Below are 16,182 nucleotides of genomic sequence, written 5' to 3' on the forward strand. Positions count from 1 at the left end.
TCCATAGTTATTTGGCCCACTAGCCTAAAAATAGCAACCTGCAGCTGCAAAGAATTCTCACATCTCTAAGGTTCAACAATCCTGGCTCATCCCAATTGCACTGCTGTGGTGGCAATTGGGGTAATATAAGGGGTTAATGACAGCTTACTACTGCCACTAAGCCCTAGATTAGTAATGAGAGGCATCCATGAGTCCCCCCCATTACTAATCTGTATGTGAAAAAAACTAAGCACAAACACCGAAAAAAAATCATTTATTTGAAATAAAATACAAGAAAAAGATAGTCTTTATCCAATTTATTAACCCCAAACACCCAGTTCCAACTTAATCCACATGAGGTCCCACAACAATTCTGGCTCCTCTAGATACTGAAGTCACAGCACATGGGCAGAAAACTGTCTGCACGCTGTGGCTTCAGGCACTGACTGACTGAGCTTTGAGTGGTAATGTCACTTAGTTTATCTGCGGTCACAGCTGCAGGTTCCCATGGTACCCCACCTGTGACTGCAGGTAAAATGACCTCAGGTGACCTCCTTGAACTCAGTGACCTCACCTCAGGTGAACTACTGTCACAGACATGCATCTCCTGGCAGAAAAACACATTTTTTTATCATGAGATGCAGATTTGGTGCTGAAATTTATACACCATATTCCTGCACCAAAACTGCATGTTCTGGCAAAAAAACATCAAAACACAATGCGGTTTTGATGCAATTTTTTGCAAGGAGATGCAGATTTGGTGCAGGACTATGGTGTATAAATTTCAGCATCAAATCTGCATCTCTTGGCAAAAAAAATGCACAAAAACAGTTTTGATGCTTCTTCAGTCAGGAGGTGCAAATTTGATGCAGTAATCTGGTGCAGACATTTTAGCACCAAATTTGCATTTCCTGGCAGAAATCCACACCAAAACAGTGTTGAAACCGTTTTGTTTGTGCATTTCTTGCAAACACCCCAAAACACGTGATTTCCAAATAGCGTGCCTGGTTTGACTTCGTATCTCAAGTCAGGTGGCAAATCTCATTAAAGGGTCAACGGTGATTTCCAGGATTACTTGCTGAATAGATGGTGCAAGAGTTCACATACTCTTCTTCCTTGGAGAGGCAATTTGCACATAATATGATAAAAATTTTCATTTCCCAAGCCAACATGGGGCTCTCAGCAGTCAATGCATAGTATTAGTACAGTCCGACACGGTCTTATCAGTACTGACAGTGATAGTCTATGAAGGAGAAAGCCAAGCACTGTACTCCAATTTCTATAGCACTCCAATGAGTACCTCCGCGCCATTCAAGATGGGAATAATGAGCACCGATTTCAGGAAGACTTAGGGTCCCGGAGGTCAGGCCCCCAGTAAACTATAGGTTGTTCATTATCCTGATATTAACTTGTTTCTTTTTGGGTGGAGGGTGGTGAGAGATAATCATTGCAGACTTATAATCGTCCTATATTAGGATATTCGAGGGGCTGGTGATAAGTCTTTGGCTTTACCCAGAAAGAAATGAGAAAGGATGATGAAACTTTACATTTATTCCACATACTACCCACTGTTGTCAACACACTTCTTACATCAGTATTTCAAGTTCTGTAAGCCTAGCAAAAAGAATGATTTTGGTTATGCCTCAAACCAGACATCCATAGCTGCCATGGCATCAGAAATGGTGTGAAATTTGATACCATTGAGGTGTTTCTTCAGGTTTGGAAACAGATGATTGTTGTAGGGAGCTAGATCTGGTGAATAAGGTGGGTGGTCAACCAGCTGAAAGCCCAGCTCTGCCAGCTTTGCCATGGTCGCTTGTGCAGTGTGAGCAGAGGCATTGTCTTGCAGGACAAAGATTCCTTTGGACAGCTTGCCATACCTTTTGGCCTTCAATTGGTCAAAAAGTTCAATGTAATACCTTGCATTGATGGTGGAACCCTTTTGAAGGTAGTCCACTAACAGCATGCCCTCCTTATCCCAGAACACAGGCGCCATCACCTTAGTGGCTGATTTTTGCACCCTGAACTTCTTTGGACGAGTAGAACCACTGTGCCTCCAGTCTTTTGACTGCTCCTTGTTTTCAGGGTCATACAAATAAAGGCAGGTCTCATCCTTAGTGACCAGTTGATCAAGGAACTTCTTATCAGTCCAGAAACGCTGACAAATGGACCAGGAAGTTTTCACTCGCATGCTTCTCTGATCGGTTATCAAACATTTGGGGACCTACTTTGCAGATTGCTTCCTCATGTCCAAATGTTCATGGATAATGACACAAACACGTTCACTGGAAATCCCCATGATGTCTGCTGTTGCTTTAGCTGAAATTCGTGGATTCTCCAGTATGAGGTTGTGCACAGCATCGACGCTCTCCGGAACAACAACCACTCTCGGTCGTCCAGGACGCTCCTCATCATTGGTGCTGAAGTGGCCCGTTTTAAATTTGCCAACCCAGTTCTTAACTGTGGAATACGAAGGGCATTGATCCCCCAAGGTCTGCGACATATCACCATGAATATCCTTTGCGGACTTTCCTTGCAGAAACAAGAATTTTATCACTCCTTTGCTCTCAGTTGCTGTGAATATCACATTAGACTCCGCCATTTTTGTTTTCCTGCATGCGTAGAACACTGTTGCCATAAGCAACAAACACAAAATTTTGAAAACCTATATTAGACACATAAAGCCTGCTTTACATGTTATGATTTCGCATACGATATTGTATGCGATCGTAACCGCCCCCGTCGTATGTGCGGCACGTTCAATTTTGTTGAATGTGCCGCACAAACGATTAATCCCCGTCACACGTACTTACCCGTCCATACGACCTCGATGTGGGCGGCGAACGTCCACTTCCTGGAGTGGGAGGGACGTTCAGCGTCGTCACATCAACGTCATGCGGCAGCCGGCCAATAGAAGCGGAGGGGCGGAGATGAGCGGGACGTAAACATCCCGCCCACCTTCCGCATTACTGGCCGGGAACTGCAGGCCGCAGGTAAGATCTGTTCATCGTTCCCGGGGTGTCACACACTGCGATGTGTGCTACCCCGGGTATGATGAACAACCTGACGTTCAATTCATGAGGAATGACGAACCGTTCATTCGCAATCGCACGTAGCTGTTACATGCTACAATGTACCTTACGATGCCGGATGTGCGTCACTTACGACGTGACCCCGCCAACACATCGTAAGATATATTGTAGTGTGTAAAGCGGGCTTAAGGCTTTCATGTGGTGTAAAATTTGTTACCATAGAAACAAAAAAGATCACAAAGCCAAAGAGTTATCAGCAGCTCCTCGTACATGCAGGGCCCATGTACAAACCGAAATGCGTCAGTACACAACATATCCCATAATGTTATTCTTTCCAGGCTGTTCTGAGTACTCCAACGTGCATTTTAATAAAATAATAGGATAGTCGCTCTCCACCTTCACACAAGATTGCTTCTTCGTTCCTGTCATCCGCAGAAGATTGACTGGAAGGTTAAAACACTATCTTTGATAGCATAAAAGAAGGACATTCACTTTTATGTTCTTTTTCAACAGCCGACAAGCTGTACTCATATCACCTGCCAGTATAAGGTTATTAAAGTATGCCAGATTAAGCAGAAAATCTATAGTCAGTCCTGGAGTTGTAGCTGTCACCCGCACAGAACTTTCCCATTTGAGAAAAATTGTAAATATGGCTTTTCTTAAACAAACTGACAGTTATTCAGTTACGAAAACAATGTAGGAGGAAACCTGTTAGGAAGCATGAAAGATTAAAGCGGGTATTATTTCAGACACTCACAAATTGATTAAAGGAAACTCACTGACCTGTCTGGCTGACAATTTCCTCAGCATATACTCGATAAAACATATCCCCTATAAAGACGCAATTACATTACCGAAAAGTGTTTGAGAGTCTGCCAAACCGGACCCACCAATCTGCCACGAACAGTATCCTACAGAGCAGGCACCTAAATAGCCGGACCGTATAGAAGCCCATGTCTCCGGAGTTAAAGGGTAACCGTCATTTTAATCTTTATTTCCTAAATCAATAGTACACATGAAAATAAGAAACCTTGTAATACCGTATTTTTCGGATTATAAGATGCACTTTTCCTCCCAAAAATTTAGCTAGAAAAACAAAAGCGCTGATAGGGTCTTACGAAATAAATAAACAAGGTAATATATGATATAATACACTCACCAGATGTGGTCACAACCACCATAGATAGCATGAGATAATGGCGGCTGCCGCGGCCCCACGTGGAGATGTCTTCAAAGCAGGAGGAGAAAAAAAGCTAATCCCGCGCAATCCGCCAGAATAAGATGTGGAAATATTGATAGATTAATAACTCTTTTATTCCATAGGTCTACGCATGTCAAGGTATGAAGACCTCTTCCTCAGGACCAGAATATCAACAATGCATGAACAATGGACTAACACTTTTTCTCCTCCTGCTTTGAAGACCCTCCCAAAAATTTGGGAGGAAAATGAGGGGTGCGTCTTATAGCCCAAATGCAGCTTAGTGGGGGGCAGTGGAAAACGGTCACAGGAGGCAGTCGCAATGCTGCAGGCGGTGCGCCATGCTGCGGGTGGTGCACCATGCTGTGGGCGGTGCGCCATGCTACAGGCGGTGTACTGTGCTGCACTGTGCTGCAGGTGGTGCACTGCAGTGCGCTGTGCTGCAGGCAGTAAGGCAGGGGCCGCCATCCTGAAAATATTGGCAGTGCAGGCTTCAAGTAACAGCGCCCAGAGTTGGCACGTGCGCAGATGGAGCTCTCGGCTCAAGATCTCATCTGCGCACGTGCCGTCTCCCAGAAGCAGTCATATGGAAAATGGCACCCAGAGGTGGCGTGTACGCAGATGTTGTCTCGGTTTGACATTGAGCTGATAGCTCAATCAGCACACGAGCCAACCCCGTGCGCCATTTTTTTTTTAAGCTTGCACCGCCAACCGTTTCTAGATGTTCCTATTGCCTCACAGCACTTGCATCGAGCATCTGGGACACCCGCTGCACCACCCGCAGCATCGCCCTACTCCACCACTGCCCCTGCCTCTTATGAGGCCGCTGCCCCCCCCTCCCATGGTAAGACACCACTGGATTATAAGTTGGACCCGATACTTTTTTTTTAACTTTTTTCTCTAAATTTGGGGGGCATCTTATAAAACAAAAAATACAATATATCTTATCAGAGACAACTGCTTCTTTCTCCTCCTGGCTTGGACTTACACTATCAATTCACAGGTAAAATCTGTGTTCAGTGACGATAGATTTTCTCATTACTGAGACAGATGAAGATAGCTGGCTCTTTTACAATTCTATGGAGAGGTGAGGAGGAGTAGCTGGAGGCAGAAACAGACCTTCTACTGCTAGGTTTGCATCCTAGGTCATGGGTCTTCCAGCAGGACAATGACCCCAAAAACATCAAGAAGCCCCCAGAATTAGATGGAAACAAGGCGCTGGAGAGTTCTGAAGTGGCAGCAATAGGTCCGTATCTTTGGAGAGAACTTAAAATTCTTGTTGGGAGAAGGCGCCTTCAAATATTAGAGAACTGGAGCCAGCTTCCTTCTCAAGAGGAAGGGAGTGCTACGGCTGCCTCTCACTTCCTGTTGATTGCTCATTTGGTCCGAAGGTGAAGAGACAGAAGCCAGCGCTGAATGGAGGCAGGGCTCGAGTGAAGTCACAACTACACATGAACCCAAATAAAGCAAACCACGGCACCTGAGGAACGGCGCCGGTACTGGAGGAGAGTATAGGCATTTTTATTTTACCTGTAGGAAACATGTGAAATTAGAAGGGGTTGTCCTAGTAGTGGACAACCCCTTTAACCACCCACCTGAAAATATTGTTTTGTCATTGGAAGATAGGCCCCTAAAATTAGTTCCAAACATGTGCTAAGAACCACGCATACTGTATAGATAGACAAAACAAAATGCCAAACAAGCATGGCTATGGTAAATGCCATGCAAAATAAATAATTTGGTGACCTCTGAGGAAGCCACGTGTTTGATTATTTTTAAGAAGCGAAACGTACGTTAGGTCTCCTGTCTTCTTTTGCTTTGGATAACCTTTGTCCTCTGACTACCAAACACTGAGTATATGGGTGATGAATATCTGATCATGAACTATTTTTTGTACACCGCACATATTTATACCTAATTGGTTAGCATGCACGGGGGTCTCCGCATTTTCTTCGTCATATGTGATTAATCACAGACAGTTATTTGGTCATATTGTCCGTTTGCTTGAACCTCCATGATGCTAGTTAAGGTTCGCTGCAGTAATGTTTTGGTGTACTTACAATAATTTTTTTTGACCTTTGATCAGATTGTCCTCCTTTTACTCTCTAAGTGGGGTATTAAGTCATTACCATCTGACTGTATTTCTGGTCCATTTATTTTATTGGCGTCCTTTGCCTTATCTATGTATTGCTATATACGGATCACCTACTGTTAACTATGGACATTGGTTGTTCTATGGTTGTGGATTCTCAATTTAATATTGTTATTAATAAAAATTTGTAATTTTCTATTGAACAGTTTACTGATGTGCATTTTTGACTCCACTTTCTCCTGCATTTCATGTAAAGATAGACAGACTGACATAGGTAGTGTGATGCTACCACTAGGGAGCGCTGGAACGCAGTGACGATGTAGAGCTTCAGAGTGCAGTTTAGAGTAAGCCCACTAGAGGTCACTAGCACCAGTGCAGGGAAGTAATAGAGTGGCCGATAAACCAAAGGTCAGTGCCGGGATGTCACGTCTGTACAGAAGCGTAAGCGAAGCCAAAGTCAGGTGAGAGCTGAGGGTCGTCAAAAGCCATAGTCCGAGCACAAATCGGGATCAGAACCCGATAGGCCAAGTACAGAGGAGGGAGCGGAGCGGAGAAAACAAGCGGTGAGAGGGTAGGGAAACAGGGAACTCAAACAAAACGGGACGGCTGGCAGTCAGGGGAAGTAGTACTGAGTAGCGGGACAAGATCAGACCAAACTCACGGGAACCAGGAAGCACAGACTGCAAAGCAGGAACTATTACTGGCGGTGTTCCGAGAGAAACAACTCCAAGATAAACCAGCGTGAGTCCTGGAACGAGGTAGAACAGAATAGGCTCCTCCCAAATGACCTAACCTGCAGAGGATACCGAGAGCAGGACAACAAACACATACATTTCCTACTCCACACTGATGAGGGGCAAATACCCCGAAACAGCTGTCTGTGGATGGAAACCATTTTTGGCGTAGGTGGTCTCCTTGACTGGAGACTGGCCTTCCCGTGGTTGTTTCTTCCCGGTGAAAGACCTGGCTAGTTTCCTGCCAGCATTGAGAAACATGTGATGGTGTCTCCGCAGGCTTTCTTGTTTTGAATATTTCCCAGGGGGCATTGCTCTAGAATCACTACGTTGAGAAACACGTGATGGTGTCTCCGTGGTGTTGGATGTTGATCTCCCGAAGGTCAACCATCCTTGCTTATGTAGTCTTCCACTTGACATTGCTCGCACTAGCCAGTTTCCTACTCCACACTGATGAGGGGCAAATACCCCGAAACAGCTGTCTGTGGATGGATATCATGTTTGGCATAGGCGGTTTCCTTGACTGGAGTCTGCCCTTCCCGTGGTTGTTCCTTCCCAGTGAAAGACCTGGCTAGTTTCCTGCCAGCGTTGAGAAACATGTGATGGTGTCTCCGCGGCATTCTTGTTTTGAACAAACACATACAGTCGCTCTGTGGGAGCAGACCCATGAGTGAGTCATGATAGATAGATAGATAGATAGATAGAAGGATAGATAGAATCCAAAATCAATATATACAGTATAGTAAGTTATTAATTCTTATCGCTGTTGTATTTTTTGTTTCTACTTGTAGACTCCACCTTCAAGCTTCTGAGAAAACGCAAAATTATTATTTTTTTTTTCTTTTATTAAACCACCATACGCTAAAAGCAGAAGATTCGAGGAAGGCATAGCAAATAAGTCTACTAATAAACACAGTCATCTTCAGCAAAGTATTAATTCTATACATGAAGCTAATCTTTGAAATAACCAGGGCCGCCGCTACAGATGGTATGTAAATTTCTGAAATAAATCACTTCTCAAAACTAAATGTAATTTTAATCAAAGATGACACATCTAAGAGTCTATGAGCAGTTCTGAGAACATGAATGGAGCAGACAACAAAGTCTATCCTGTCATGTACACTTAACCTCTGATGTGAATTTCTAATGTTAGCGAGCTTTCAAGTCGCAGAAGAACAAAAACCAAGAGAAATTTACTTTATGTAAAAAGAGACCAGACTGTAAGAATGTTGCTGTAAATTATTTGCTGTGTGTATTCTGCATTTCCACTTCAAAATGTAAACCATGCTGAGCTGAAAGCTCATGTACATGGATGAGCAAAAGGGTAACAATGTTTTTAACGTTTGACTTTCAGGCTCCATATCTCACCACCCACTATAGCTTCAAACATGAGCTTACCTTCATCTTATAGACAATCTTCTTGGCTATCTCACACATAAATTTGACTTGCAACTATTTAGCATATGAATAGTTATGCAGATTCTTATCATGCCACTGCATTGTTACTGTTTTGCTCCTGGTGGTGGAAAAATCTTTTTCTTCCTGTATACTACAAATTACAACCTGTTGTCACATTCCATAATAACTCAGTGTGTTATTAGGTTGATTTCCAAGTGAAAGTCACTGGATCATATTCAAAGCTGTAGTGGATGGTGAAATATGGAACCTGAAAATCAAAAGTTGAAAACATTGTTACCCTTTTGCTCGTCAGTGTATAGCCATATAGTTTTATTCAATTGCCTTAAAGGGAATCTGTAAGCGGGTTCTTGATACATAGGCCCTAATTCATCATTGCCTTTGCACTTGTTTTTTTGTCTAGTATTGTGTCTTTTTTGTTTGCACCCCATTCCCCAATTCGTTATACTATTTTCACCTTTTTTGAAGGTATATTTTACATATGCTCCTTTTTTATTGTTCTGCAAGAGACTGAAAAAAGTAAATGATGAAATGGGGTCTTAATCTGAGAGCAGCATAATGTATGGAAAAACAGATCCTGATTCCAATGCTGTGTCACTTACTGGGCTGCTTGCTCTAGTTTTTATAAAATCACATCCAGAAGTGGTCATGGAGCAATTTAGTTGTGTCAGCTCTTTGCTTCAACAATTATGTGGATGATCAGATCTCCAAAGCGCATAACTACAATATATTATTTATTTATAGAGGGGCAGTGTCACTTTAATTGTAACTTCATTATTAACGCATTTCGCGAAGGCAAAAACCACGTGCCGGGTTTGGGGATGTTTAAGCCATCTTACTGAGTTGGTATATAGAAATACATGGCATAAATATGGCCATATTTATGCGATGTGTTTCTATAGGAAATAAAGGGAATCTGTCAGCAGGTTTTTGCTTTGTAATCTGAAGACAGCATGCTGTATGGGTTAAGACACAGAATGCAGAGATCAAATCTAAAATAAAATCTTTATTTTTTATATAGCACTAACATATTCCACAGCGCTTTATATACATCAGGACCACTGTCCCCTCTTGGGGCTCACAATCTAAAGTCCCCATCTGTATGTCTTTGAAATGTGGGAGGAAACCAGAGAACCCGGAGGAAACCCACGCAAATACGGGGAAAACATAAAAACTCCTTGCAGATGGTGTCCTTGGTGGGATTTGAACCCAGGACCCCAGCGCTGCAAAACTGCTATGCTAACTACTGAGCCACAGTGCCGCCCAAGAGATGTGTCTCTTATAAAGCTCAGTGCTTTCGTTTTCCTGGAATGATTGTTTTAGCACCAGGACCTATTCCGGGTAGTCTGACACACCCCCTCCCTTGATAGGCAGATCACGATCTATAGACATTGTACACAGGGAGCCTGATGTGGGTGAGGTTAGCTTTCTGAGACCTGCTGCATTGCTAAATCTACAAACTTCGATTGTGTCACAACTGCTGCACCCAGTAATCTAAGTGATATAGCGTTGGAATCAGCAACTCTTTTCCTACATTATGCTGCTATCGATGAGCAAAAACCTGGTGACAGATTCCCTTTAACACTGCATCATGTACCGTAATTTGACTTTTCCTCCTGAGCGTTAAATGAGCACTTCAGTGTATTTTTTTTGTATATACTATGAAATCATATTAATTTATTAGCACTATGCTCTTTGCAATAATGTTATACATATAATAGATTTCCTACCAGGAAAGGATTTTGATTAATTTGCCTAATTATCTCCATTCTTGTCAATATGTCTAAAATTACTAAAAAACTAAATTTCTGTCTCTGAACTATACATACATAAATTATTGTTAGGCCTAAGCCACACGGCATGAAAATCGGTGCGAGTGGAGTGCGATAAAAAAAAAAAAAAAATTGCATTCCACTCGGACCAATATTAGCCTGTGTGTCAGCACACATGAGCGATTATTTTCTCAGCCCTAATCGGACCGAGAAAACAATCGCAGCACGCTGCGATTGTAATGTGAGACGCTTTCTCGCGCACCCATTCAAGTGAATGGGGCGAGAGAAAAATCGCACTGCACTCGCAGTACACTGGTGTACCGCCAGTGCAGTGCGAGAATGGCAATAGCTAGCTACGGAGGAGAGAGGAAGATAAATCCCTCCCTCCCCTCCGCAGCACTGGCCCGACCCCTGTTCAGAGTCGGCCCGCCCCCTGCAGCTGAGGTCCGCTTGCACGGTCGGACCTCAGTCTCAAGGACACTCACATTATACTCTGACTCGGCTCTGCTGTGCTGCCAGCGTGAGCCGAGTGTCATGCGAGGGGATCGCAGTAATCCCCGTGTGGCCCCAGCCTTACTAGTATTCTTTATGGTTTGGACCAACTCATCTGACACCCCCTTACAAATCATGGATGAATTAAAGTTGTGAAGGGCCTTAACATTGAGGATCTATTCTCAGGATAGGTCATCGATCTCTGGTTAGGCCGGTTTCCCACATCCGGCATTTCGCCGCCTTGCCGGATCCGTCACACTCCAGTACAGTGCAATACAGTAAAATGGCATCGCGGCAAGCTCCGGTCACATGACAGCATGTGACCGGAGCTTGCCGCGATGCCATTGTACTGTATTGCCTGTACTGTAGTGTGTACGGATCCGGCAAAGCGGCGAAATGCCGGATGTGTGAAACCGACCGGTACCGCTGCTGGCCAGAAGTACTACGTTATTGAGCTAAACAGCACAGTTCTGTCAAGTGTATTGTGGCCACGGATGCCTACTGCATATCCGCCCCATTCAATTCAATAGGGAGTAGATGTGCAGTAGATGGCTGAGGCCACTATACAGTCAACAGAGCTGTCCTGTGGAGCTCCACAACTGTGCAGTTCCGGCTGGCAGCGGCACCGGGGAACAGCTGATCGGCGGAGGTGTCGGGTGAGGTACTCCCACCAAACAGCCATTGATGACTTATCCTGAGAATAGATCCTCAATGTTAAAGTCCCGGACAAACCCCTCTAATAGTTTTTTTTAGCTTTTTAGTCTGTGCTGTTAATTATTATATGATTAAAGAAGGGAATTTTGTTACTTACCGTAAATTCCTTTTCTTCTAGCTCTTATTGGGAGACCCAGACGATTGGGGTATAGCTACTGCCCTCCGGAGGCCACACAAAGCACTACACTAAAAAGTGCAAGGCCCCTCCCCTTCTGGCTATACCCCCCCGTGGTATCACGGGTTCTCCAGTTTTAGTGCCAAAGCAAGAAGGAGGAAGCCAATAACTGGTTTAAACAAATTAACTCCGAATAACGTCGGAGAACTGAAAAACCGTTCAACATGAACAACATGTGTACCCGCAAACAACCAAGAAATCCCGAAGGACAACAGGGCGGGTGCTGGGTCTCCCAATAAGAGCTAGAAGAAAAGGAATTTACGGTAAGTAACAAAATTCCCTTCTTCTTCAGCGCTCTATTGGGAGACCCAGACGATTGGGACGTCCAAAAGCTGTCCCTGGGTGGGTAAAGAGATACCTCATGTTAGAGCTGCAAAACAGCCCTCCCCTACGGGGATGTCACTGCCGCCTGCAGGACTCTTCTACCTAAGCTGGCATCCGCCGAAGCATAGGTATGCACCTGATAATGTTTGGTGAAAGTGTGCAGACTCGACCAGGTAGCTGCCTGGCACACCTGTTGAGCCGAAGCCTGGTGTCGTAGCGCCCAGGACGCACCCACGGCTCTGGTTGAATGGGCTTTCAGCCCTGAGAGAACCGGAAGCCCTGCAGAACGGTAGGCTTCCAGAATTGGTTCTTTGATCCATCGAGCCAGGGTGACTTTAGAAGCCTGCAACCTCTTGCGCGTACCAGCGACAAGGGCATCGGAACGGCGTATGGGCGCCGTGCGGGAAATGTAGATTCTGAGTGCTCTCACCAGATCTAGCAAACGTAAACATTCTCATACCGGTGAACCGGATGAGTGCAAAAGGACGGTAAGGAGATATCCTGATTAAGATGAAACGAGGATACGACCTTAGGGAGAAACTCCGGAATGATGCGCAGCACTACCTTGTCCTGGGGAAAACACCAGGAAGGAAGCCTTGGATGACAGAGCTGCCAGCTCAGACACTCGCCGAAGCGATGTGATCGCAACGAGAAACGCCACCTTCTGTGACAGGCGAGAAAAGGAAACTTCCTTCAGAGGCTCGAAAGGCGGCTTCTGGAGAGCAACTAGAACCCTGTTCAGATCCCATGGATCTAACGGCCGCTTGTACGGGGGTACGATATGACAAACCCCCTGCGGGAACGTGCGCACCTTAGAAAGACGTGCTAGACGCTTCTGAAAAAACACGGATAGTGCTGAGACTTGCCCTTTGAGGGAGTCTAGCGACAAGCCCTTTTCTAACTCCTATTGTAGGAAGGAAAGAAAAGTAGGCAATGCAAATGGCCAGGGAGACACTCCCTGAGTAGAGCACCAGATTAAGAAAATCTTCCACGTTCTGTGGTAGATCTTAGCAGACGTGGGCTTCCTAGCCTGTCTCATGGTGGCAACGACCCCTTGGGATAATCCTGAAGACGCTAGGATCCAGGACACAAAGGCCACACAGTCAGGTTCAGGGCCGCAGAATTCCGATGGAGAAAACGGCCCTTGAGACAGTAAGTCTGGTCGGTCTGGTAGTGACCCCGGTCGGCCGACCGTGAGATGCCACAGATCCGGGTACCACGATCTCCTCGGCCAGTCTGGTGCGACGAGTATGACGCGGCTGCAATCGGATCTGATTTTTGCGCAGTACTCTGGGCAAGAGTGCCAGAGGTGGAAACACATATGTGAGCCGGAACTGCGACCAATCTTGCACTAAGGCGTCTGCCGCCAGAGCTCTGTGATCGCGCGATCGTGCCATAAATGCCGGGACCTTGTTGGTGTGCCGAGACGCCATTAGGTCGACGTCCGGCACCCCCCAGCGGCAACAGATTTCCTGAAACACGTCCGGGTGAAGGGACCATTCCCCCGCGTCCATGCCCTGGCGACTGAGGAAGTCTGCTTCCCAGTTTTCTACGCCCGGGATGTGAACTGCGGATATGGTGGATGCTGTGTCCTCCACCCACATGAGGATTCGCCGGACTTCCTGGAAGGCTGCTGACTGCGTGTCCCTCCTTGGTGGTTGATGTATGCCACCGCTGTGGAGATGTCCGACTGGATTCGGATCTGCTCTCTTTCTAGCCACTTCTGGAAAGCTAATAGGGTAAGATACCCTGCCCCGATTTCCAGAACATCGATCTGAAGGGTGGACTCCTGCTGAGTCCGCGTCCCCTGAGCCATGTGGCGGAGACAAACTGCTCCCCACCCTGACAGACTCGTATCTGTCGTGACCACTGCCCAGGATGGGGGCTATGACAATGAGGTGGGAATAAGCCACTATTGCAGAGAGTCCTCGGCCGTCAGGGAAAGGGAGACTTCCCGTCCAGGGAGGTTGACTGCCCATCCCATTGGCGGAGAATGTCCCATTGCCGTTGGCGCAGATGAAACTGCGCAAAGAGAACTGCCTCGATGGCTGCCACCATCTTCCTTAGGAAGTGCATGAGGCGCCTTAAGGGGTGCGACTGGCCTTGAAGGAGAGACTGCACCTCTGTCTGCAGTGAACGCTGCTGGTTCAGCGGAAGCTTCACTATGGCTGATAGAGTATGAAACTCCATGCCGAGATACGTTAGTGATTGAGTCGGAGACAGATTTGACCTTGCCAAATTGATGATCCACCCGAAAGTCTGGAGAGTCTCCAGCGTAACATTCAGGCTGCGTTGGCATGCCTCGAGGGAGGGTGCTTTGACGAGTAGATCGTCCAAGTACGGGATCACCGGGTGTCCCTGAGAGTGCAAGACCGCTACCACTGCTGCCATGACCTTGGTGAACACCCGTGGGGCTGTCGCCAGACTTAATGGCAGAGCTACGAACTGAAGATGTTCGTCTCCTATCACAAAACGTAGAAAACGTTGGTGCTCCGTAGCAATTGGCACGTGGAGATAGGCATCTTTGATGTCTGTTGAGGCAAGGAAGTCTCCTCGAGACATTGAAGCAATGACGGATCGGAAGGATCCCATCCGGAACCGCCTGGCGTTCGCATGCTCGTTGAGCAGTTTCAGGACCAGAACAGGACGGAAGGAACCGTCCATTTTTGGAGCCACAAAGAGATTGGAGTACAAACCCTCGCCCTCGTTCCTGAGGGGGGACAGGGATCACCACTCCTTCTGCTCTTAGCGCGTCCACCGCCTGCAGCAGGGCATCTGCTCGGTGGAGAGGTGGGGCCGTTCTGAAGAATGGAGTCGGAGGACGAGAACAGAACACTGTCCTGTGCACGTGAGCACAATGTCCGTCACCCACCGGTCTGTGACCTGTGGCAGCTAAATGTCGCCAAAGGCGGGGGAGTCTGCCATCAACCGCGGATGCGGAGAAAGAGAGAGAGAGAGCTGAGAGTCCTGAGGAGACCGCCTTGGTAGCGGTTCCTCCGACTGCCTTCCTTGGGCGAGATTGAGCCCGGCCGGAATCTGAGCCCGTCTGAGGTTTTGTAGCCCCTTTTGCACGAGGACAATTGGGACCTGCCGGAGCTTGGGAAGGACCGAAACCTCGACTGTACTTTTAGGACAGTATTAACAGGGTAAGTCGCAGTGCAGACATTGCGGGGTTACGGACGCCTCTGCGGTACAGATGTCCCTGCTCAAGGTCAGCTGCGCAAGAACAGCTGAAAAGGTTAGGTTGCCAATACGGCTGTGGATGCCGGAGCAACCGACACGCCGATAGCCTCCTAGACAGATTTCAACCAGAGTCCATCTGTCTGTGAATGGCATCTTTAAGTGAAGCCCCATCTCCAGTGCAACTATGGCTCTATATGCAAGCCTGGAGATTGGAGAATCCACCTTTGGACCCTGGGTCCAGCGCTGACCACGTCAGGGGAAAAGGGATAACGTGTATCCTAAAAACGTTTGGAGAAGACGCTTATCTGGTAAGCGTGGTGTTCCTGGACTGCTTCTCTGAAGTCAGCGTGGCCAGAAAAAAACTCAATATCTGCGTGAGATACTGAAAAGGAACTTTTCCTGTTCGTCTCCTATCTCCACTGGGGGAGCTGAGGGAGAAAGATCCAACCTTCCATTGATGGACGGTATAGGATCATTCCGTATGGCGTTACCACCCGGTGTATCCGGATTGAGAGCGATGTCAGTATCAAAGCCCTGAAGAGCTGCCTTTTGGTCAAGTAGATTGCCCATGGGTGCAAGTCTCTATATTATGACTACTCCGTCCCTGTCCATGGACAGGGTTGACAGGAGGTTTCTTTGGCCACAACTAGTAGAGCCCCGGCAGACGAAGTGCTAGAGACCCCGGCAGACGACGTGCTACAGGGGAGCATGCACACAATGGGACGGTGTCATGAACAGCATCCCATGTAGTAAAAACAGCACTGAAATCTGTGTTGCTTTTTTGCCGCTGCCGACTAGCTATCTAGAAGTATATAGCCAAGATTGGTGACCGTACATTGCAATGTATAGCATACAGGCATAAAGTACAAAAGACCACTGCAGCACAAGCAATACAAGCAGCATAGAAGCCTGTGCCCTGGCACCCCTGCTCTTCTGCTGCTGTATACTAGTCATCTAGGGGAATATAGCCCAGAAGAGTGACCCTACAGTGCAATGTATAGCATACAAGCACAAGTACAAATGAACACTGCAGCACATGCAATACAAGCAGCATAGAAGCCTGTGCCCTGG

This window comes from Anomaloglossus baeobatrachus, chromosome 8, assembly GCF_048569485.1.
Source record: "Anomaloglossus baeobatrachus isolate aAnoBae1 chromosome 8, aAnoBae1.hap1, whole genome shotgun sequence".
Taxonomy (NCBI): Eukaryota; Metazoa; Chordata; class Amphibia; order Anura; family Aromobatidae; genus Anomaloglossus; species Anomaloglossus baeobatrachus.